The sequence below is a fragment of the Macaca thibetana genome, chromosome 8 (assembly GCF_024542745.1).
Source record: "Macaca thibetana thibetana isolate TM-01 chromosome 8, ASM2454274v1, whole genome shotgun sequence".
NCBI lineage: Eukaryota > Metazoa > Chordata > Mammalia > Primates > Cercopithecidae > Macaca > Macaca thibetana.
In genome coordinates this window covers 8,971,921-8,993,790 of record NC_065585.1, presented here as the reverse complement: position 1 = coordinate 8,993,790, position 21,870 = coordinate 8,971,921, and the positions used below count along the sequence as shown (strand labels likewise).

General features: G+C 38.7%; 1 long non-coding RNA gene across 1 annotated transcript in view; it reads left to right on the top strand.

Moving 5' to 3' along the window:
• Positions 1–18,187, top strand: part of LOC126961337 (uncharacterized) — a 41,177-nt gene extending 22,990 nt beyond the window's left edge. Inside the window, exons 2-4 of the long non-coding RNA XR_007728268.1 lie at positions 1,408–1,493; positions 2,437–2,524; positions 18,103–18,187. This is a non-coding gene — a long non-coding RNA (uncharacterized LOC126961337). The remainder of the gene's footprint in view (positions 1–1,407; positions 1,494–2,436; positions 2,525–18,102) is intronic.
• The last annotated feature ends 3,683 nt before the right edge of the window (positions 18,188–21,870 follow it).

The window sequence follows — 21,870 nt, the reverse complement described above, 5'->3', positions numbered from 1 at the left end:
GAGCTGTTGTTTTCTCCACAGTGTTGACAGAGGCCACTTGATGGTATTCCATTGGTAGGTGGTTGGTCTGGGGTATCCAGGAAAGGTTTCTCACATGTCTGGCACCTTGGCAGTGATGACTGGGATACTGGCTTCATATGCAACTATTGACCAAAGGGCAGGCACGGCCTCTCCAGGTAGAGTGGTAGAAATTCTTAGATGATGGTTCTGGGATCCCAAAGTGAGATTTCCAGTAATGAAGGGGAATGTTGCATGGCCTTTGATGACCAAGCTTTTGGAGTCACTGAGTGTCTTTTCTTTTGTTCTCTATTGGCCAGCAGTCATAGCCTGCCTAGATATAAGGGAAGAGGGCATAGACCTCACCTTATCATGGAAGAAGTATCTAAGAATTCACAGTCATATTTTAAAACCACTGCACCTATAAAATGAGACAATAATAATTCTAACCTCATTGAGTTTTGAGTCTTAAAAAAAAGCTACACTTGTTAAAAGCTTATGACACAGTTTAGCATGTAATGACTGATCCAAAATATAAGCTGTTTTTATTTACAGGTGGGCTCAAATTCACAGGAATATCTCTGCAATTGCAAAATTACAGAGTCCTTCTTGCCTTCTCAGTGCAGTGGAAACATTAAGGGTTGGGTGGAAGCCAGGGTGCTTGAGGACAAGGAGTTAATTTAGACACAGTTCCCATGAGAGGGACTGTGAGATTAAAAAAATAATCCATTTTAGAGTATAAAAGAGCTGCTTCCATAAGTGATCAAGGCAGAAGGGCTGCCCTGGATTTATTCATGTCTGTATTGGAAGTGACGGCACATGTGTGCTACCCTTATGTAGCTACTGTGCTGGGCACACGTACCAAATACACTTAGAAGGGGAAATGATAAATCATGAACAACTATGAGCTTCTCCTTGAATGGACCCATGAGGGGGGAGATCCCCCAAGCAATTCAAACTCAATTACTCTGTTCACCGAGTGTTTGAAATAGAAACAAATGAAGAAGGCAATTGCAGAGGCAGGCAGCATTCATCAGTGCAGCTGGATGCATTTTGTCCTGAGCCACTGGTTAGATTTTGTAAAACAAAAACAGGAGTAAAAATAATAAGAGTGACCCCTCACACTTGCAGAGCATGTCAGAATTAGCAAAGTCACCTGCTAGTCGTCATCCCCTTGAGTTTTCCTGTAAAGCCCAAGTGGTTAATTACAATTGTCCAATGGAGTGACTGGATTTTATACACATCGATGGTCTTCCCCATTGTTACAGACTATCAGCTGTCAGGCCTAGAGCCCAGTCTTTTGGGTCCTTGCTTAGACTTATTCCAGTGTATTACCAGTGCTCCTATCTAGTAAAGGTTTATTTAGTATAAAATTAGGAAATGACTCAGCTTTTGTTCTTTCTCTTACAGAGAACAATTCAATAATGAGAACATCCTTGAGGATCACAGAGTCCAGAGTCCCCAGAGAGAGAGACAGGAATCATGTCTTGTAGATGGTGAGTTACCTACACATATGTCTAGGTAAAGCCATATGTGTAGAATGGGTGAGGTGTTTCTTCTACCGTAAACTCTCTCTTGTCTTCCATCTAAGTGTCCTCTGTTCTGCTGGCTTTTTCAATGTCCGGGTCTGGATGAGGGTGACTCACCTGCATGACGGTGGCTCATGAATTTCTGGAGCCCATGGCATCCACCATAGTGACTTTGTTAGTTTGCTTGGGCTTTCATAACAAGCACAGACTGGGTGACTTACACAACACAACCTTATTTTCTCACAATTCTGGAGGACGGAAATCTGAGATTAATGTGTAAGCAGGGTTGATTTCTTCTGAAGGCCCTGTCTTTGGCTTGCAAGTGGCTATTATACCCCATTGTGTCTTCATATGGTCTTCCCTCTCTTCATATCTGTGTCCTAATCTCCTCTTCATATTTGGACACTAGTCATGCTGGATTAGGGCCCACCCTATCCTATGACCTCATTTTAATTCATTCCCTATCTAAAAATCCTGTCTCCAAATGCAGTCACATTCTCAGGTACTAGGGGTTAGACTTCAACATACAAATCTTGAGAGGGACACAATTTAGCCTATACCAGTGATCTTCAGAGTAGATTCATCTGCCCGTCTCTGTCACTCTGAGCATGTTAATTCACATGTTAGGTACCAGCACTAAAGTGTGCCAGGCTCTGTGCCAATTAGGCCCTTAGCGTACAGCAGAATGCAATGCAACCACAAGCCCAAACTCACAGAGTGAAAGATGAACATCTCTCTTATAGTTTGTAATGTAGCTTTCAGCTGCATTACAAATTCCTACCTTAAAGGTTTGTTGTGAATATTAAAAAGTTTACACACGTAGAATGCTTAGTATAAGTGTAGGCAAACAGAAAAAGACTATTCAGTATAAAATTAGAAAATGGCTCAGCTTTTGTTCTTTCTTTTACAGAGAAGAACAATCCAATAACGAGAACATCCTTGAGGATCACAGAGTCCAGAGTCCCAGAGAGAGACAGAGCAATCATGGCTTGTAGATGGTGAGTTAAGAGACATCAGTCACAACTACTTCAGGCTGACTTGTGATCAGAAACTACCCCAAAAGACAGCACGTAGCAAGTCCTGTGTGGCCCTGATTGTACCTCTAGGACCAGGTGTTAGAGAAATAGTTGGCTTCTATCCAAGTAAAGTTCAACTCTGTAGGACAAGGTGTTAGAAAAATCACTGGTCTGTATTTGAGTTAAACTCAAGTCTGCAGGAGGACTTCCTTTTGATGAGCTTTGCCCTCAAGGATAACAAATGGAAGGTATGAACTGTGGCCCTTATATGGGACTATACTTAGAAGGGACTCAGGAAACAGTCAGTGAAGGCAGAAAAGAAGGGGGACTTGTGAAACCAAATCAAAGATAATGTTTCCATGTTTTAGCTGGGGCAATTTGGTATTACTTAAATGACAAGAGTCGAGAAGGGAAATCAAAGAGTAGAAAGAGGTAAATCAAAAGTGGTATTCAGATCCTTGAGATGCCCATTAGACATCCACATAGAGATGACTTGTGGGCAGTTGTGCACATAAATCTGACTTCTAGAGAGAGGTCAGAGCTGTAAGCCCTGGGTTAGGAAACCATAAGCATGCCAATGTCATTTAAAGCCCAAGGGCTGCTAAGGTTAGCTAAGGAGAGTATTCTGAGAGAGAGGAAAGCAGGCTAGATCAATCTTGGTCCTATGCTGGCATTCTTACAGTTAGAGCTTTAATAGAGAAAGAACCAGAGAAGATGCTGAGAAAAAGTCACCAAGAATCTGGTATGTGAAAAGGACTGGGTGGTGTATTGGAAGTCAACAACAAAAACAAAAGTGTTTTCAGACAGAGGGAGTATTTATTACATTTAATATGGCTGTGATGTCATTAAATAAAAGAACAGAAAAGCAACCATTGAATTTGGCAAAATGGAGGGAATTATGTCCTTGGTAAGAACATATTTAGTAGAGAGGTAGAGGGAGAAACGTAATGGAAGTTAGTTGAAAAGAGAATGTGAGATCAGCAAGTGGAAAAGGTACTATGGTCAACTGCTTTAATAATGTTTTCCATGAATGGGACTCAAATTTTGAATGACTATGAACTTTGCTGTTAGTAGCATCTTACTGCCATCTTACAGATTTGCTGCCAGAGGGGAACAGAAACAAAACTTAATTTTCTCAGTTCTAGTTAAAAAAAAGAAAACCAGTTGGGATACCATCTTGGGTCACTTAATCGTAACCAAGGACTCCAAAAGAATCTGGAAGCTTACAGATAAATCTAAGGCTGGGATGAAAAAAGAGCATTTCTCAGATGTAGATTGACATGACGGGGAGGGATGTTTTTGAATAGAGGAGGAGTGGTGCTGGATAAATAAAGCAGAATATAAGGTTCACTAAATGTACGTGACAACTATGTGAGGCAGATAGGGGAGTATTTCACAGTTCATGCAGGAGGAAACAGGCTTCTGTAGCTCCCCAGTGCAGAGTATAAATTCATACCCAGATGTAAAGGGCTTCCAAGAGCTTATACTCATTTCAGATGGTTATATAATGTCATGCACTGAAAGTCAATGCTATATTTAAACAGCAGGAGAAACAGAAGAGGTGGATCTTTAGGTGTTATGCAGTCGTTTTCTGGAAACTCTCCTGTGCCCTTTCAATGATGCCACATGGGTGCTGTTTACTTTGCCCACCCATGAAGACCTCCTGTGGGTCAGGAATAGGTGACATTCTTTTCTAGGGATCTCAGCAGAGTTCTCTTCATGTATGCCTCTGCTAAAATTGTTAAACCATGAGAAGTACTTTTTTGCATAAGTAAGCTTTTAAAATTCTATTTTGCTGTGTTTCTCTTCTGTTAATTTAGCAAGCAGCTCAACATCTCAAGATCTCAAGATAGTACATCTTCTTGACTTGGTCATGTCTAGGCTCATCTACATGCTTTGAGAGGAAAAAGTGAAAAGCGAAGAATCACTGTTGGTTGGTTCTGATTCATTATTAAGTGTCTGTGAATGTGTGTGTGTGTGTGTGTGTCTTTTTTTTAGGCAACAATATGATAATATCATATTTTATATAAGAGAATAAGCCTATGGTCATAGCAGTATTATTTAAAGAAAAACACACAGTAACAAAAGTGATTTGGGGTTATCTGGAGCTACATTTTAGTTTGTGTGTGATACAATTATATGTGGATTTGATTTTGATAATCTAGCCTCTCCTGTCTATAAAACTGCTAAAATGTCAGGCCCTATTTTGTATTGGCCTTGTCCTGGTAGTTTAAGATAATGCTGATTTCTAAGGGTAGCTGGTAGAAGTGAAGAAATTATAAGAGCATTAGATTTGTTGCTTAGTATATGCTCAGCCTCTTAGATTACACAGTTGAGCTAATCATTATAATTTGTTGTGAGAAAATAAATATTTTTCAACACCAATCTGATTCTTGAATAATCAGAATAATCATCAAACCAAGGCTGGGCTATTACAGTGACCTACTGTGCATGTGTGTGGTTAATCTACAGTCAGTATTGCATGAAGGCAACCTAGTGTAGCAAAAGGAAATGGAGTTTGGATTCCAACATTTGGAGTCAATCGAGTTACTTCCGTGTCTTACTACTTCTTTGATTTGTGGTATATTATGGCCTCTTTGGGTCAAGTTTTCTTATTCTTAAAGCTGCAATGATAATATGCAGGTTCAAGGATTTTCATGAACTTTAAGAAAATTATGGTAAATAGCAGTGTCAATTCAGCCTATGGCAGACCCCAGGAAGGATGTTTCTTTCTTACTATGCAGGTTTTTTTATTTTCTGTCTGCCTATGTCAAATGGTGATCATAGAATCATGAACCCCAACGGAATTATGGTCATCATCGTAAACAAAGCGTTAAGACATGAGTAAGGATTGACATTACGAGTACACAGCTCTCCTTGTTCAACTTTCCAAAGTATAAAAAATTGTCGGCCAGGCGGGGTGGCTTATGCCTGTAATCTCAGCACTTTGAGAGGCTGAGGAGGGTGGATCATGAGGTCAAGAGATCGAAACCATCCTAGTCAACATGGTGAAACTCTATCTCTACTAAAAATAAAATCTGGACCTGGTGGCATGCACCTGTAGTCCAGATACTCAGGAGGCTGAGGCAGGAGAATTGCTTGAACCCAGGAGGGGGAGGTTCAGTGAGCCGAGACGGCGCCACTGCACTCCAGCCTGGACTACAAAGTGAGACTGTCACGAAAAAAAATATAAATATATATATGTGTGTGTGTGTGTGTGTGTGTGTGTGTGTGTGTATATAGATAGATAGATAGATAGATAGATAGTTAAAATTGTACTAAAAAGCCAAAAATATATGATCAATATTTTACCATGCAGCATGTCATAATAGCAGTACAATATAAACATCAGTTTTTTTAAAATTATAAATAATTAATCGCTGCCCTAACCAAAAAAACTATGGTCTCTTCATACATTGTCTTCATGCTGTATCTAAGGGACAGTGAGTATTCCGTGTTATGCTCCGTATTTGACTATACTGATATCAAGAGATTTCACAATTTCTGCCCTGAATATGAATGGCTTATAAAATTAATAAAAACAGACCAAAAATAGCATTATTTGTAAAATGTCTATGGATTTTCTGAGAACTAGCTTATATTTTATTACAGTTGGTGCTCCCGGTAATTTTATAGAAGGGCATTAGTATGCCCATGCTATTTTAATAGATGAGGAAACTGAGGCCTGAGGAGTTTAACCAAGGCAAGGAGTACCAATGATATTTGAACAAGGACATTTGTCCTTCAGCCCAGCTCAGAGCTTATATTGAAAATAGCAGATTATTGTTGCAAGTCAGTTATTCTCGGTCAGTATTTTGTTTGACACATAGGATATATTCAGCAAAATGACGTGGAGCATTGCCTTAAAAATGAACGTATATGGGCCAGGCGCGGTGGCTCACGCCCGTAATCCCAGCACTTTGGGAAGCCGAGACAGGCAGATCATGAGGTCAGGAGATCAAGATCATCCTGGCTAACACGGTGAAACCTCATCTCTACTAAAAATATAAAAAAAATTAGCCAGGCATGGTGGTGGGCGCCTGTAGTCCCAGCTGGTAGGGAGGCTGAGGCAGAAGAATGGCATGAACCTGGGAGGCAGAGCTTGCAGTGAGCAGAGACGACACCACTGCACTCCAGCCTGGGCAACACAGCAAGACTCCGTCTCAAAAAAAAAAAAAAAAAAAAAAAAAAAAGAACCTATATGTAAATGGAAAGGGGATATGGAGAGATAAACCTGACATTCAAGTTCAACTTAGATTTATTAATGGCTACTTTGTACTAGCCATTCTCAGTGATCTTCTTCTGAAATATGGGATTGAATTCTCTCAACATACTCATCTTCAGTTAAGGAAACCAAATTTTGGAAATATAAAATAACTTGATTAAGGACACACATCCAGCAGATATGGGAGCTAGAATTTGAATGTAGCTTTCCTTAATACAAGCCCAGTGCCGTCTGTATTGTTTCTGATGTGTAGTTGATGAATACAAAGGCATTTCATCATGCCTGTAGAAATTCACAAAACAAACTTATTTCAGAATTTTCTAAGTGTAAGGTATCAAGTGGGTGTGTAATAGAATTCTCTTGCTTATTTGTAATTGTGCATCCACGTAAATCCTTATAATCACAACATATATAAAAATCAAGTGGTGTTTTAAGGATAAGCAGCCAGAAATTGTGACTCTTCATGTTAAGACAGAACAAAGATCTGAACTGACAGTTTTCAAGGCCAGTTTAAAAGTCAGACACACGCATAAATGAAGGGTCTTTCTGTGTCTCCTTGTTGGTACTAACGAGAACACAGCAGCCCACGTCACCACATTGCCATTTGTCGTGCACCTGGCAAGCTAAGCAATGAGCAGAAGCTGATCAGAAAACTTTTTATGAGAAAATGCGTCCTGAGAATGAGCTAAGTGATGGGAATTTATTTTTAAAGTGTGAGTCAGTGCTTTGAGAGCCAGTATGAAATGCCTAATGCATGGGAGATCCATAATACTGAGAATTCATTACATGTTGATGAATTGAATGAAATGGAAATTTCCCTGTATTACTTCATTGTACACATGACTCTGGTAATCCTAGAACTACATGAACTATGTCTTTCACATTTTGGACCCGTTTGGAAGTCACCCAGAAAGACTTCCTGAATTTTTTTTTTTTTTTTTAGACAGTCTTGCTCTGTCGCCCAGGCTAGAGTGCAATGGCTGATCTCAGCTCACTGCAACCTCCGCCTCCCGGGTTCAAGCAATTCTCCTGCCTCAGCCTCCTGAGTAGCTGTGATTACAGACACCCACCACCACATCCAGTTAATTTTTATATTTTTAGTAGAGACGGGGTCTTGCCATGTTGCCCAGACTGGCCTTGAACCCTTAACCTTAGGTTTACCCGCTTTGGCCTCCCAAAGTGCTGGGGTTACAGGAGTAAGCCATTGCGCCTGGCCCTGAAATGTGTTTGATGAGGGTCAGGGGTTTTGGATTCCTGTTATTGATCTATACCAGCTCAATAACATTGAGTAAAACATCTGACCCTTCTGAGCCCACCTCTTTTTGTGTCCTCAGACATAAATAGATTTTCAAATGGAGATTATAGAAATCACCCCTTCATTTTATAAGTGAAACACATGAAGCCCACAGAGCTTGCTTCGTGTCACAGTAGTCTTTACTCTGCTTTACAGTAGTTGAGATAATGGAATTTTAAAATAACAATGAAAATAAATAATATTGTTACCGGTATATGGCCTTGAGCAATTCATTTAATTTTTTTGGCCTCAGTTTTTTCATCTGTGTAATTGAGGATATTGATAGTATCAATCACAGAAGTTAGGATGAGATAAAATAACCGTAAAATATTTAGCACAGCGTCTGGTATGTGAGAGCACCTAATTTCCTCTTTTCTTTTCTTTTCTATTCTCTTCTTTTCTTTTCTTTTCTCTTCTTTTCTTTTCATTTTCTTTTCTTTCTTTCGTTCTCTTTCTTTCTCCTTCCTTCCTTTCTTCCTTCTCTTTCTTTCTTTCTCTCTCTTTCTCTCTTTCTCCTTCCTTCCTTCCTTCCTTCCTTCCTTCCTTCCTTCCTTCCTTCCTTCCTTCCTTCCTTCCGTCACCTCCTCTCCACTAGGCTCTGTGCTAGGTGAGAGATATACAACTGTGACAACTACAGATAAGCTCTCAGTCTCATAAATAATGCAACCCAGCAAGGAACACATGCATGATAAAAATGCATATTATTTTTAAAATAGTCCTTGTGATATTTGCTATTAAAAAAAAAAAAAACAGGAAAATATAATACCAATTGAAAGAAGAATAGGATCCAAAAAAGTCCTTTAAGGAAAAGTCATCTTTAGGAGAAACCTGAAGAACACCTAAACTGAGAAAATGTCATAAGAAATCTAAGTATCAAAAATAAATAAAAACCACGTAAATCCAGGTAAAGAGTGGGCAATAAATGTTAAGTAGAAGAAACAGAAGCCGTCATTCTCAGCAAACTAACACAGGAACAGAAAACAAAATACCACATGTTTGACTAGTAAGTGGGAGTTGAACAGTGAGAACACATGGACACAGGGAGAGGAACATCACACAGCAGGCCTGTCAGGGATGGGGAGCTGGGGGAGGGATAGAATTAGGACAAATACCTAACGCATGTGGGGCTTAAAACCTAGATGACGGGTTGGGAGGTGCAGCAAACCACCATGGCACATGTATACATATGTAAAAAACCTGCATATTCTGCACATGTATCCCGGAACTAAAAAAAAAAAAAAAAAAATAGCATGTGCTAAGATATGCAAGCATAAGGACGTAAGAGACCATCACAAGTCCCTCTGTGACGGTCTCCACGCCTGCGTCCCGGGCATGTCTCCCATTGTTTCCCCATGAACTCTTCACTCCAGCTGTACAAAAGTACGATAACTTCTCTGTCAGAGTATATGCTGTTATGGTCTGGGGTACTTCCCCTCTCTTCTCCAATATCTTATTCCTAGTTTCCTTCCAAGATCAGCTGAAACACCTCTCCTGGAAAGTTTGCCTTAATGTCGCTGACTTGAAGATGCACTTTCTGTGACTGTTCACACAGTCAGCATCACAGAACATGCCAGGCTTAATCATAATGGTTTATCCATATGTTCCCTCACTCTATGTATTATGAGCTTCTTAAAATTAGTGATCATATTGCAACCACCATATGACTCTACAAGGGCATATGTGTGTGTATCTTTGTGCAGAGTACATGTTGAATAATGCATGAACACTACAAAATATGTAAGATTCTTATACCGAGGAAAATGATTAAGAATTAGTAATAGTTGCAAAAGGACTCTGAGAAAGCTTCAAAAAATGTCTTCTTTACAATTTTTTTTGACAGAGGTGATCAAAAATGCCATCAATGGTTTATGTTCCACTTCCATAGTCTTATAATTTTTGCTGGCAGCAGATACCCAGCCAGGATATACAAGTCCCACAGCAGTTTATATCTAGGTGGGGTCCTATTACTGGGAAGGTCCTATGACCAAGAGAAGGTAGGAAAAAGTCATATGAGCCACTTCCAGGCTAAACCACTTTCTGTAGCATTCTTCACATCCTGTCTTTCCCAAACTGACTACTAGATTCCCAGAGTGTCTGTGGAAGCCATGTGGTGAATGAAGATGGAAAAGTCTTTGTTATCTACTTCCCTAATTGATTGGATTGGAAGGAATTCCTTCATCTACTCATCCTACGACTGGACATTATTTAAGCAAGAAATACCCTTGTGCTTATGGCAAATTACTGCAAATTTGAGGTTTATCGTTTTAGCAGTAGAGGTTCCCTAACGAATACGCCCTGTATCAAGTGTTTTCTGCGTGCCAGTCTCTGTGCTAATGTTAAAGATACTCAAGTAAAACAGTCTCTAAGCTTGGAAAAAGTAGATATGTAACTGACAACAATGTGAAGTGCAACTGAGCACCACGATGATCTACACACTGAGCCTTTCAGAGCTGAGAATATGGGCCTGTCATTTTCTGTATTTTGTAAATGATGAACTTGTTTCTTTTCACGGTAAGGGTGCTTTTCTGGATAATCCATAGGTGGAGTTGCAACATAACAATAATGGCCGTCTCCAAATATGGCAGGCTGTCGGAATCTCTTGAAAAGACCTTTCCTTTATTTTTTTAAGTGAATATTTTTTGGATCTATTTTGCATAAGTATTATTCTCTAAGTATGAGTTTGGACCAAGCATGTTTATGGACACCATCCAGGTGATGTGGACAATTGGCTAAGTTTGGGAACTACTTATTCAGGTGACCTTTAAAATGTATACTAAATGTGCAATCCCAAATGGCTATTCGTCAGCTTCCTCCATCTTCAAGCTGCCACTAAGCCCACTGCCTTCTCACTTTTAGGAGATAACCTTGCCTTTTACTTCATGGAGAAAATTGGATCCCTCTAAAAATAATGATTCCATCTTTTCCCTACCAAGCCTTCAGCTTGTACTTCTATACTCTGCTTTCACTCCTGTTAACAAGGTTGAACTGTTCCTGCATTGTTGACTCTTCCTACTCAAACAAACACTGTCTGTGTGTGTTTGCGTGTGTGTGTGTATATATATATATGCGTGTGTATATATGTGTGTGTGTGTATATATATCCCCTCTTCTAAAATAATAAAATATTTTTATTCTGGATGAATTCTGCTTGAATACAAAAATCTGTGATAGCTTCTGTCTTTTAAAAAATAAACCTAGCCAATTCCCTTCTCTACTCATTTTAAGTTTTCTTTTTAAACAAAGCTATGGAAAATGTTGTAAATATTTGATTACTCTACACCTTCTGTCTTTTTTTTTTTTTTTAAACTCTTCCCATTCAGGCTTTTATATCGTAGTTTCTTTGATTGTGCTCTTGACATGATCTCCAAAGACCTTAACCTTACCAGTTCCCTGCTTCTCTGTCCTCTGATGATCAGGCATCTCCACAGCATTTGACATTGCAGATCTCCTTCTGTTTGAAATATATTTTCTACTTGGGTTCTGGGATGCCACTCCTTCTGGATCTCCTCCCACTTTATTGCCCAGTCCTGCTTACCCCTGCTTATCTTTCTTGCCTTGTCTCTCATTACATGATTCCACATACACCACACAGCAGCTCTACCAGATAACATAACCATTCTCTGACACTCTTTTTGTTCTATAGTCAGCCCAAGTGCTCATCTGTTTTTCTCAAACCCGAAAGGGCCTTCCCTATGAGACAGACATTCATATCCTTTGCAATAGGTTTATAAGGGTAGAAATTGCTTGATTATGGACCAAGGTATGGAGTTGGGGAAGAGATAATAATTCCTCCTCAAACATTGATGCACTGGCTCACTGAAACAGGTCTTCCAATGTTCTCATTATCATTGTTTTCCTCTATAAAAAGAAACACTAATAGCTAAGCTTTCTGTGTATTTGGCATGTGCAGTGCAAGTAGGCTATTCTTCTCCCTTCCACATGCCTATTTTTGTATTTTATTTTATGTAGGAGTGATGGAATATTCTTTTGGGAATGGGCAGAATGTAACAGAAAACTCAACTCATTTCCACAATTGGGATTAAGACATATTGAGTCTATCTGGCAGACTTTGAGTGAATAGAAAACTCTGAGAAAGAATTAAGTCTAAGGAGTGCTAAAATGTTCAGATTTCCGAGTGACACCAGAGATTTGGAGGGGAAACCTGGTGCCAGGGACAGAATGAGGCTGATGCCTGGGTCTTTTCCAAACTAGAAACTAAAGAAGCTGATGATTGGCCCTGAGGATAAATAGTAATATGCAAGTTAAGCAAATTTACTTTTTAATTCTTTCAACAAATGTATATTAAGAACCTAGTATTGGAATGTGCAATTCTGGCGTTTGAAATATGTCAAGAAATAAAAGGAATTCTTGCTTGCTTGCTGCTTATGTTTTAGCAAAGGAAGACAGAAAACAAATAATATATTTAACATCAGGTATATTACTTACCAGATAGTGATAAATGATGTGAAAAAGAAAATTAGAATAGCATAAAGGACATGGAGTCAGACTGCAGTTTCAAAAAGGATAATCAGGGTGAGATAATAATCTTTGAACTATTACCTCATCATTTAGGGCTATGGAATACCAGCAATATTTTTGCACAAGTACACACTTCTTTATATAGGCATTAAAAGATAATCAAATAGCGCTTTGCAATATTCCAAGACAAAGATGATCTATTGAAGACATATACCTAAACTTAGTGATATCTTGAAAAGCAAGCAAGCATGCTGTGGAACCAGTTGAAAAGAATTTGGCTCAGAGGAAAGGGAGCTTTCCTTTTCCTTGCAGTTTTTTATTTATTTGTCGTGACACTTGAGGTGTGAATACATCTGTGGTCTAAATTATCAGCTTTGAAGTAATGGGAGGTCTTAGATTGATATGTGTAGTTGAGTAGACACAATTCCAGCTTTGAGTTAAGCAATTTCAACCCTGGCTTAGATGAGAGTTTACTCAGCACAACAATTGGAGCAGTAGCATTAGCAAACCCTAGACTTGGCAGACCCTCAGAAAATGACAATACCAGTGTTATTGAGAATCAGTAGGGAATGGAGCATATATGCTTTTGATTTACTAAAGAATATAAAGCATGGGAAAGAATAGATTCATGAGAACTTTGTGAGATGCTCAGAAATACTTTCAGAGTCATGGTGTTTGACTATGAATAGTGTCAACTTGACCTGGCTATAATTGAGTTTAATTAGAATATAGCATAGTTTGTTCTCAGTGTCAAGTGTGGTTTAGTGATACCTCATTTACAGATACCTAGGCACACTCATAAATCTGGAAGTGATATGCTTCAAGTTCTGGGTTTAAATGCCTGCAAAGGAGTCTTAGTGATGTATTTATCATTAAGTAAACATACGTTAAGTATCTTCTACATTCCATTTATTAAGCAAACAGAGGTTTAATAAATGTTTATCATCTTCGATTTTCCAGTATCCGGTATTCTTCTAGTATCACCTAGTTTTGTTTTTGAAAAATAGCATTTCTCACATTGTGTGTAATCCTAGTGGGAGAAAATGCTTAGCTCCTACTGCCAAAGTTTCTGAGAGCCCACTGCCTTCTCCTTGCACCAGGTGAAACCTGGATTGTGCTGTAATGGTGACCCAGTGACATCCAAAATGTCATTCTCTCCAGAGTGTTAGAAATTTAAGCCATTGATGCATGGACACGAAAAACAAATGTAATAAATGCAACAGTGTAGACACTTCCTGCTTTACAACCAACTCTGTGTTTCTTAGGACCTCACCATCTCTATGACTTTATTCTTCTATGTTCCCAACAGCCTGGGGAGATGACTGACATACAGCTTATAAGGGGCTAATGGGCTCTTGTTTGGTATAACTATTTTTCATCATCTGGTATCTTATTCTTAAAATATATATTCAATAATCATTTTAAGGACTTACTTGGTCCATAAGACCCTACTTAGTGTCAAGCAATGTGCAGGTAACTTAGGTCACACTAAACTGCTTAAGGAATTATACCCACTCTGAGGAAGCTTACAGTCTAAGGCTAGGGCTTATACATTTGCAAAAGCAACAATTGTAACAGTCACATATTAAGAGGTGGTCAGGAAGAGAGTACTGTGAAAAACCATAGATGTAAAAAAATATTAAAGTATAAGGATCAGGGAAAATGTTGTTGCAGAATTTTGAGATGCTTTTGGAATGGTTTAGTCCTATGGCAATGGGAGAGGGAGCACCAGCAAGAACAATAAAATCAGCCAATGCTGTATGCACATATATGCCTGCCACTGTATTATTGGCATTGCACTCTGCACACACCGACTTTTTTTTCAACCCAGCCATGAGAAAATATTTCCTATCACTTTAAATAAATTAAAATATAATTTCTAAAGTCACAATGTTGTCCCTTAGTGTAAGACATACAGCAATACTTTGAATATGAACTAAAAATGACATATAACTCTTTTAAAGGCAGAAATTCAGACAAAAATAAGTAGTTTATGGAGACAATCCAGAAAAATAAAGAAGAGCCCTGACTGTGTCTACAGAGAAGGCTTTTTTTGTAAATGAACAATGGAGAAACAGAACTAGCCACTTGGCAGGACTCTAGGGCCTAACATTTATGGGAAGGATATTATGGGAAACATTGCATTAAGTTCCCTTTAAAACCTGAAGATGGATCTGCTCTTGCAATGAATACCACTTTTTTTTCCTCTCTTTTTGGAGAAAACAAGAGCAATTAATATTCTCTGATGATGGGCTATTTTTCTAACATAAGTCATATTAAGATGTATGTGCCATTGCTGAGAAGAAAAATTATACACTTTGCAATAAGGCAAAATAACAGGTAAAGTTTGCAACATGCCAATGAAAATCCTCTCTATTTCCGAAAATAATGTGTTCTGTTTAATTAGAGAATATAGTAAAATGTGTATCTTAGTATTCAAATAACCTCAAAAAGTTATGAATGGAGGTTTTTGTGGCACATTATTTCTGCTCCATATGGGAAAATAAAGAAATCAGAACATTTTACATTTTGGAAGCCTTTGTGTGTTTGAATCCTTGGATTTGGGCTGAGAGTTACAGGCAAACTCTTAAGTATTCACCCATTTAAAGAAGTAGGTGAGGCCAGATGAGGATGCAGGATTCTACCCATGTTTGAAATAATTTCCTCCTTGCCAAAGTAATAAAATAAATGCAGGAAATAGCTGAATATTGCTTAATAGAACTATGCATATATAAAAGGAACAGTAAAAGCCTTTTGACAGCTTCCTATATCTTACTATCCCATAACTCACTCTTAATTGCATTTAAAACAATAAAAATGAAGCCTTATCCAGAGAAAGAACTCATGTCTACTTTTGCAAAGATTCTGTAGTTGGTGAATCTTATGTCAAGGGAGTGCGAGCGGTTCTGTAGAATTGAATATATTCTTCTTTAATGTCTATGGTGGTTGTTTATATTTGGTAAAGTTCTGCAGGTAGGTCCGGAATGACTCAGGAGGTTGTGAGCAGCACATCACCTGTGCAGAATAAGCTCAAAGTGTCCTTCCAAGAAGTCAGTCATTCAGGAATACACTCCAAGGCAGAGTGTCCCCTGAGGTCTTCTATTCTGTGTAGGATCTTGTCAATTCTGTTCATAAAAGACAAGCCAGATAAGAAGCTGACCTGTGGAGATGGGGAATTCCTCCTTCATTTTCTTTCTGGATGAAATAAAGGGATAGTCATTTTGTGTCCAGAATAATTAAAGAGTTGTTAGAAGCTCATGAGTCAGAGAACCTCCTTTAAGAAACGGTTCTTTGAGGTGACTAGGAGCTTTTACTTCTCCCTCATCACCTGCCCTCCAATTGAACTGGGAGCATTTGGGAAACTTCCTAATGTCCTGCTCCCTCTGAGGACCTTGTCCAATCGTATGTAGCCTCTTTTGCTAGACATCAAGATGAAAAATGGTAATTGTTCTGCTATTGAAAACGTAGTAACTTCAAATATTTATGATAATCATTTGTAGTAAAATTGTAAGTATCCCTCCAGAGATGGACTAGAGACCATAATCTAAGATTATGTGAGGGAGAGAGAGACTAGCTTTCCAGAGAGAGAAAAATTAAGCAGAAATCATAGTAATTTAGGCTCTATAAGAATGATAGTTCACATTGAGATTTCACGTGCATTTTTTGATCCCTCTTACCAGTACTGGGTAAGGCAATCTAAGATTATCTTCTCAGTTGTACAGCTATACCTCAGAGAGGTTAACAGGTTTCTGTAAGGTCACACAGTCAATTGGCAGTGAAACTGGAAAAGAAAAGACATCCTCTGGTCCAAACCCTGTGATTTTCTGCTACCAGTCAGTAACAGTGAAACAAATGGAACACTGTTTTCTTGTTACTGTTGTTTTGTTTTTGCTATCATGGAGAAAGACAAGTTATGTACTTTCTAATTAAATTAATGCCACTTAGAGATAATTTGTTTATTGCTTACGTTCTTAAGTTTTGACATTAAAATTCCAGGATTTGAATTTCAGAGTCTATCACCTATTAGCTGTGAAAACCTGGAACATTTAAAACAATTCACTAAGCCTCACTTGTCTTAGTTATAAAATAGGGATAGCCATGGTATCTACCTCATAAGATCATTGCACATTAAACTGAATTTAAAAATGCATATAAAGCACAAAAGAGTCTTCAGTAAAAGCTGGCAGTGAAATGGTTGTGATGTTGATAGTAATAGTGCTGGTGAAGGTGATAACACTGGTGGTAATGGTGATGGTTGTGGTAATGATGATGAGGGTGGTAGTGATGGTTGTGACAGTGGTGTTGGTGATGTAATGGTAGTGGTGACTGTGGTGGTGGTAGTGGTAACAGTGATAATGATGGGATAGTGGTGGTGATGGTTGTGATGGTGGTGGTGGTGGTGATGTAATGGTAGTGGTGACTGTGATGGTGGTAGTGGTAATGGAAATAATGATGGGATAGTGGTGGTGATGGTTGTGATGGTGGTGGTGGTGGTGATGTAATGGTAGTGGTGACTGTGATAGTGGTAGTGGTAACAGTGATAATGATGGGATAGTGGTGGTGATGGTTGTGACGGTGATGTAATGGTAGTGGTGACTGTGATGGTGGTAGTAGTAACGGTGATAATGATGGGATAGTGGTGGTGATGGTTGTGATGGTGGTGATGGTGATGTAATGGCAGTGGTGACTGTGATGGTGGTAGTGGTAATGGAGATAATGATGGGATAGTGGTGGTGATGGTTGTGATGGTGGTGGTGGTGGTGATGTAATGTTAGTGGTGACTGTGATGGTGGTAGTGGTAATGGAGTTAATGATGGGATAGTGATGGTGATGGTTGTGATGGTGGTGGTGATGGTGGTGATGGCAACGGTGGTGGTGGTGATGATGTTGCTCATGATAGTGGTGGCGGTGATGGTGGTCATTATGGTGGTGGCAGTGATGGTGGTGGTTGTGTTAATGGTGGTAGTGCCAGTAACAGCAGAAGCAATAGAATTTCAAAGGAGTGAAAAGTAATATATTGAGAGAAAACATGCCTAATTTTATGTTAAGCTTAGCAAGACTCTTAGTGTTTACCCTATTGCAAATTGTTCTTCTCTGTGAACTGTGATCTGTAGACAAAAATAACCTAAATTTATGAGGCCGTACAAACAAATTTTTCAGTTCTCATTGGGCCGTTCCACTCATGATGGGCTATTGTTGTTAGTTTTGTGCTAAGCATTAGAGGGTGAGGATAATTTCATGTTTGTCCTTGATCTTTTCTATCATAACAGCTCATGGATAAATAATCAATCTGAGGGTTTTATCAACTACTAAGTACGTCCATGATGATTTCTTTTGAGAACCATGAAAATTTCTACTGGGAGAGTTTGTAGCCCTAGCTGACTCACTGCAGTAGATTATATTGTTCACCAAATATCCTAGCTCTGCCCCTGGGATATATCTTCCTGCAAGCTGTTTTTTCTTCCCCATCCTGTTGGTTTTATGATGGTCATAGGCTGTACATTGAACAATTAAATATGAGCAGAAGTGATATGTGTCTTCATCTTTTTCCTCTCTGCCACAGGAGCAGCCATATTTCACATAGAGATTTTCCCATCAACCCTGTCCTGTTTTGAAGACTATACGAAACAGAGGTGAGGCTGAACTACGATATGTAAGTAGCATGACTGAAAAATACATCTTGTTTATTCTGAAGTTGTTGGTACAATATAATTTAGCCTGACAGATACATCACACTGCCTAATAAACTATTTAGTTGAAGACCATGATTTTTGTTTGTGTGTTTGTTTTTTGTTTTTGTTTTTTGAGATGAAGTCTTGCACTTTTGCTCAGGCTGGAGTACAGCGGCACGATCTTGGCTCACCGCAACCTCCACCTCCCAGGTTCACTCCATTCTCCTGCCTCAGCCTCTCAAGTAGCTGTGACTACAGGCACACGCCAGCACGCCTTGATAATTTTTTATATTTTTAGTACAGATGGGGTTTCACCATGTTGGCCAGGCTGGTCTCAAACTCCTGACCTCAGGTCATCCACCCACCTCGGCTTCCCAAAGTGCTAGGATTACAGGTGTGAGCCACCGCACCCGGCCAGAACATGTTTTAATTATCATTAAATCCATATTGTCTACTACAATGCCTAGAATATACTAGGTGCTCAATAAAAATATTATTAAATGAGAAGTGAAAGCAACATATCCATTTATTAATATTACCTTAGTTTGAAAATCCATAAGTATATCTGCATTTTGAAAAATTACTAAGCTTTATCTTCTAATCTTCTACAGATAATGGTAAATAACACAAGACTTTATATGGCCAACATTTAATACATACATATTGATTTTCTAAAGACATCCATTTCTTTACCTTCCTGTCTCTCATAGCATCTGTTAATGTATCCCAATGGACTCGAAATTTCTCAAGCAAAAGAATCATTTTGTATTCTTATTTATTCCCTGAAATCTAGGTTATTCCTGTCACATTTGCCATACATATACACATTTAATATATATTGTAAAATGACTGACAAAATGAGTGCTTACAAAGAAATATATTTCCCATGGGTATATTTCAGGCTGACAGTCATGAAGTTATCCAGATACAGGTGGGCATTTTTATCTCAAATAGTACCCTTTTGTCCACCTTAACCAAGCTAACCAACGATCAACTATTTATTTCATAGTGTCAGTTGTGTTCATAATATTGAGTATTGATTGATTGTGGTTTTATTAATAAAGTGTACCATGTAGGACATAGAAGAGTTAGATAATTTTGGCTGGAAAATGTTGTTGTTGCTTGTTGTTGATGTTGTATGTGTATGTATGTTTCTTTCTGCTTAATTGATAAACATTCCCCAAAATGGGAAATTGCAATTGATGTAGTTTTGATGATTAACCTCTGCTAAATTTAATTATATGAAATGCCAGTTATGAGTGAATTTACTCACATTTATAAAACTTGTGGGGTCCATATGGGTGAACAGATTGCTTTATTCACATGTTGTCCCATGTGGGGGTTATAGCCAGAGATAAATATCCCTACCTTTCTGTCCTTGATGCCAGCAAGAATCAGCTTGCAGCAGTCAGTGCTTGTGGTAATTTGGAGCGAAGCATATGAACATCAATTACTAAGATGTACCTGGCCTGGACAATGAATTGCCTCTAACCTGTCCCTTTGCCTGCTGCCTCTCTAATCTTTCTTCATTTTACTGCCAGATTCAAATTTCCAAATCACCATTTTTATCAGGTTATTTCCCGCCTTCAATAGCTTCACTTTGCTACAAAAATCCAAGCACCTTGGACCGATATTCAACGTTTTCTGCTAGTCTCGTCTCACTTCAACTACTCTTCCAGGCTGAATCACCTCTTATCTGCATGGATGTAGAGTTGCAGCTGAACTTGATCGTTCAATATCTTCTTTGCACCTGATTCTTTTCTGCTTCCTCTTACTTGCTCAAGTCATTATCTCTGTTTAGAAAGCACTTTCCATATTCTTCACAGTCATTTGGTTGGTACATATTTATTGAGTATTGGACTATGAGTCAGGTCTTGTCCTCTCCACCAGTGATACAGCAATTAAAACAGCCTAGGGACCTGTTCTCTTGAAGCTTATGAAACAATGTATTATATTTCAAAAATCCTTATAAATTTCCTCATCGGAATATTTAATCTTACAGTTTGTTCAACTGAAAGAATTCTCTCCTTCTAAAAAAATTTAGTGCTTACTATATCTCCCTAATTATTTGTGCCTGTCTGTTCTCTATACTTTGACAACAAGCTCCTGGCAAGGACAACCATATACATACTCCTGTATATTTCCACACTCAAGCCTGGTTCCTGGAACATGGAACATATCAAAAACATTTGTTCTTATTATTTTTAAAGTGATTGAAAAAAGGAACCAATACCAGACATATTTTTGAGTGTTTGCTGTGTACCAAGAATTGTGAAATATACTTAAAATATATCCTCTCTCACCTCCACAAAAGCCTGACATGGTACATGCATTTCTTACAACTTTCTTAATCAGAAACTATTAATGAAAAGTTAAGACAGGTAGTATGTAATTTGTTGAAAGAATGGAACATTTTTAAATTAAACAGTACTTAGTTCCTCTCTTTAACATAGAACTAATCTGTGACCAGATGCTGCCCTTACGGAGTCAATTGTGTTCATGATGATGTATTTGACTCTAGTTTTATTGATTTAGTGGATCATGTAGAGTAATGTAGGCTAATTCTGATTTGAGAGAATTTTGGCTACAAAGTTATTATGGCTGAAGTGGGATCAAACTCAGGTCTATTTTAAGGCAGAGCGCACACATTTTCTTTTTCTATACTACTCTGCTGAATAAGTGAAATAGTGGAAAAGTACTCAGAGGTATTCACTGCAGTAGAGGCTGTTGATGCCTTGTCCATAACCCCTAGGCAGCACCTCTAAACTCTGAAGCCTCTTTATTCCATACAACGATAGGGATTTTATCTGGCTGTGACAGTAATGACAAGCCACATTTGTTGGAGGATTCGTGTCTTCAAGATACATCCTCAACCACTACCAGGCAAGGAATTAATGTGTAAATGCCCTAGTGCCCTCCTGCCATGGTGGGGATAGTGAAGAAGTATGTTCTTCACTGTATCCCTCAGGTATTTAGTGGAATTAGACTCTGGTATCCTATAGGAGTAACTTGCTTGATAATGCACACAGTATTGAATTGTTTTGCTTCCCTATGTAACTTTTTGACTCCCCACCAGTATTCTTGGGATTCCTCCCAACCTCCACAACCAAAAACATGTACTATTTGCACTCCAGGTCTTGTCTAGTTCTGCTTCTGGGACAACCCAGACCAAAACACCTTTCTGATTTCCAGTTGTCAGTGGCTGTCTTGTCACCCCAGCCTGCTTTCTGCTGCCAGAATCCCTGTCTGCTGCTCGTTTTAGGATCCAGAGGTCTGTCACCAATGAGCTTGCTACTGCTTGGCTCTAGTTTTTAGCTCTCAGCCAATGGGTAGTGATGTAAGACGTTTATTTCCTACTCATGGCTATGATTTTGGAAATGTTTGCCACCCGCCTCCTAAGGTCAGTCGTGCCAGGCTGTGTTGAGCTTCGGAGAACCCACAGGAGCCTGGCGAGGCTGGCCACTTTTCTGGCCACCTTTCTTACATGTGGCCAGCCTGCCTCCTTCCCAGGGCCGTAATTTTATTTTCTCAATTCTGTTCTCTCTCTCTTTTTTTAAAATATAGACAATTTTTACTTGACAATTTTTAAAATAAAAAATTTTAAGAAGAGAATGGGAGAAGGGGTTGAAAATACTAAGCAATTAACATAAAAATCTTTT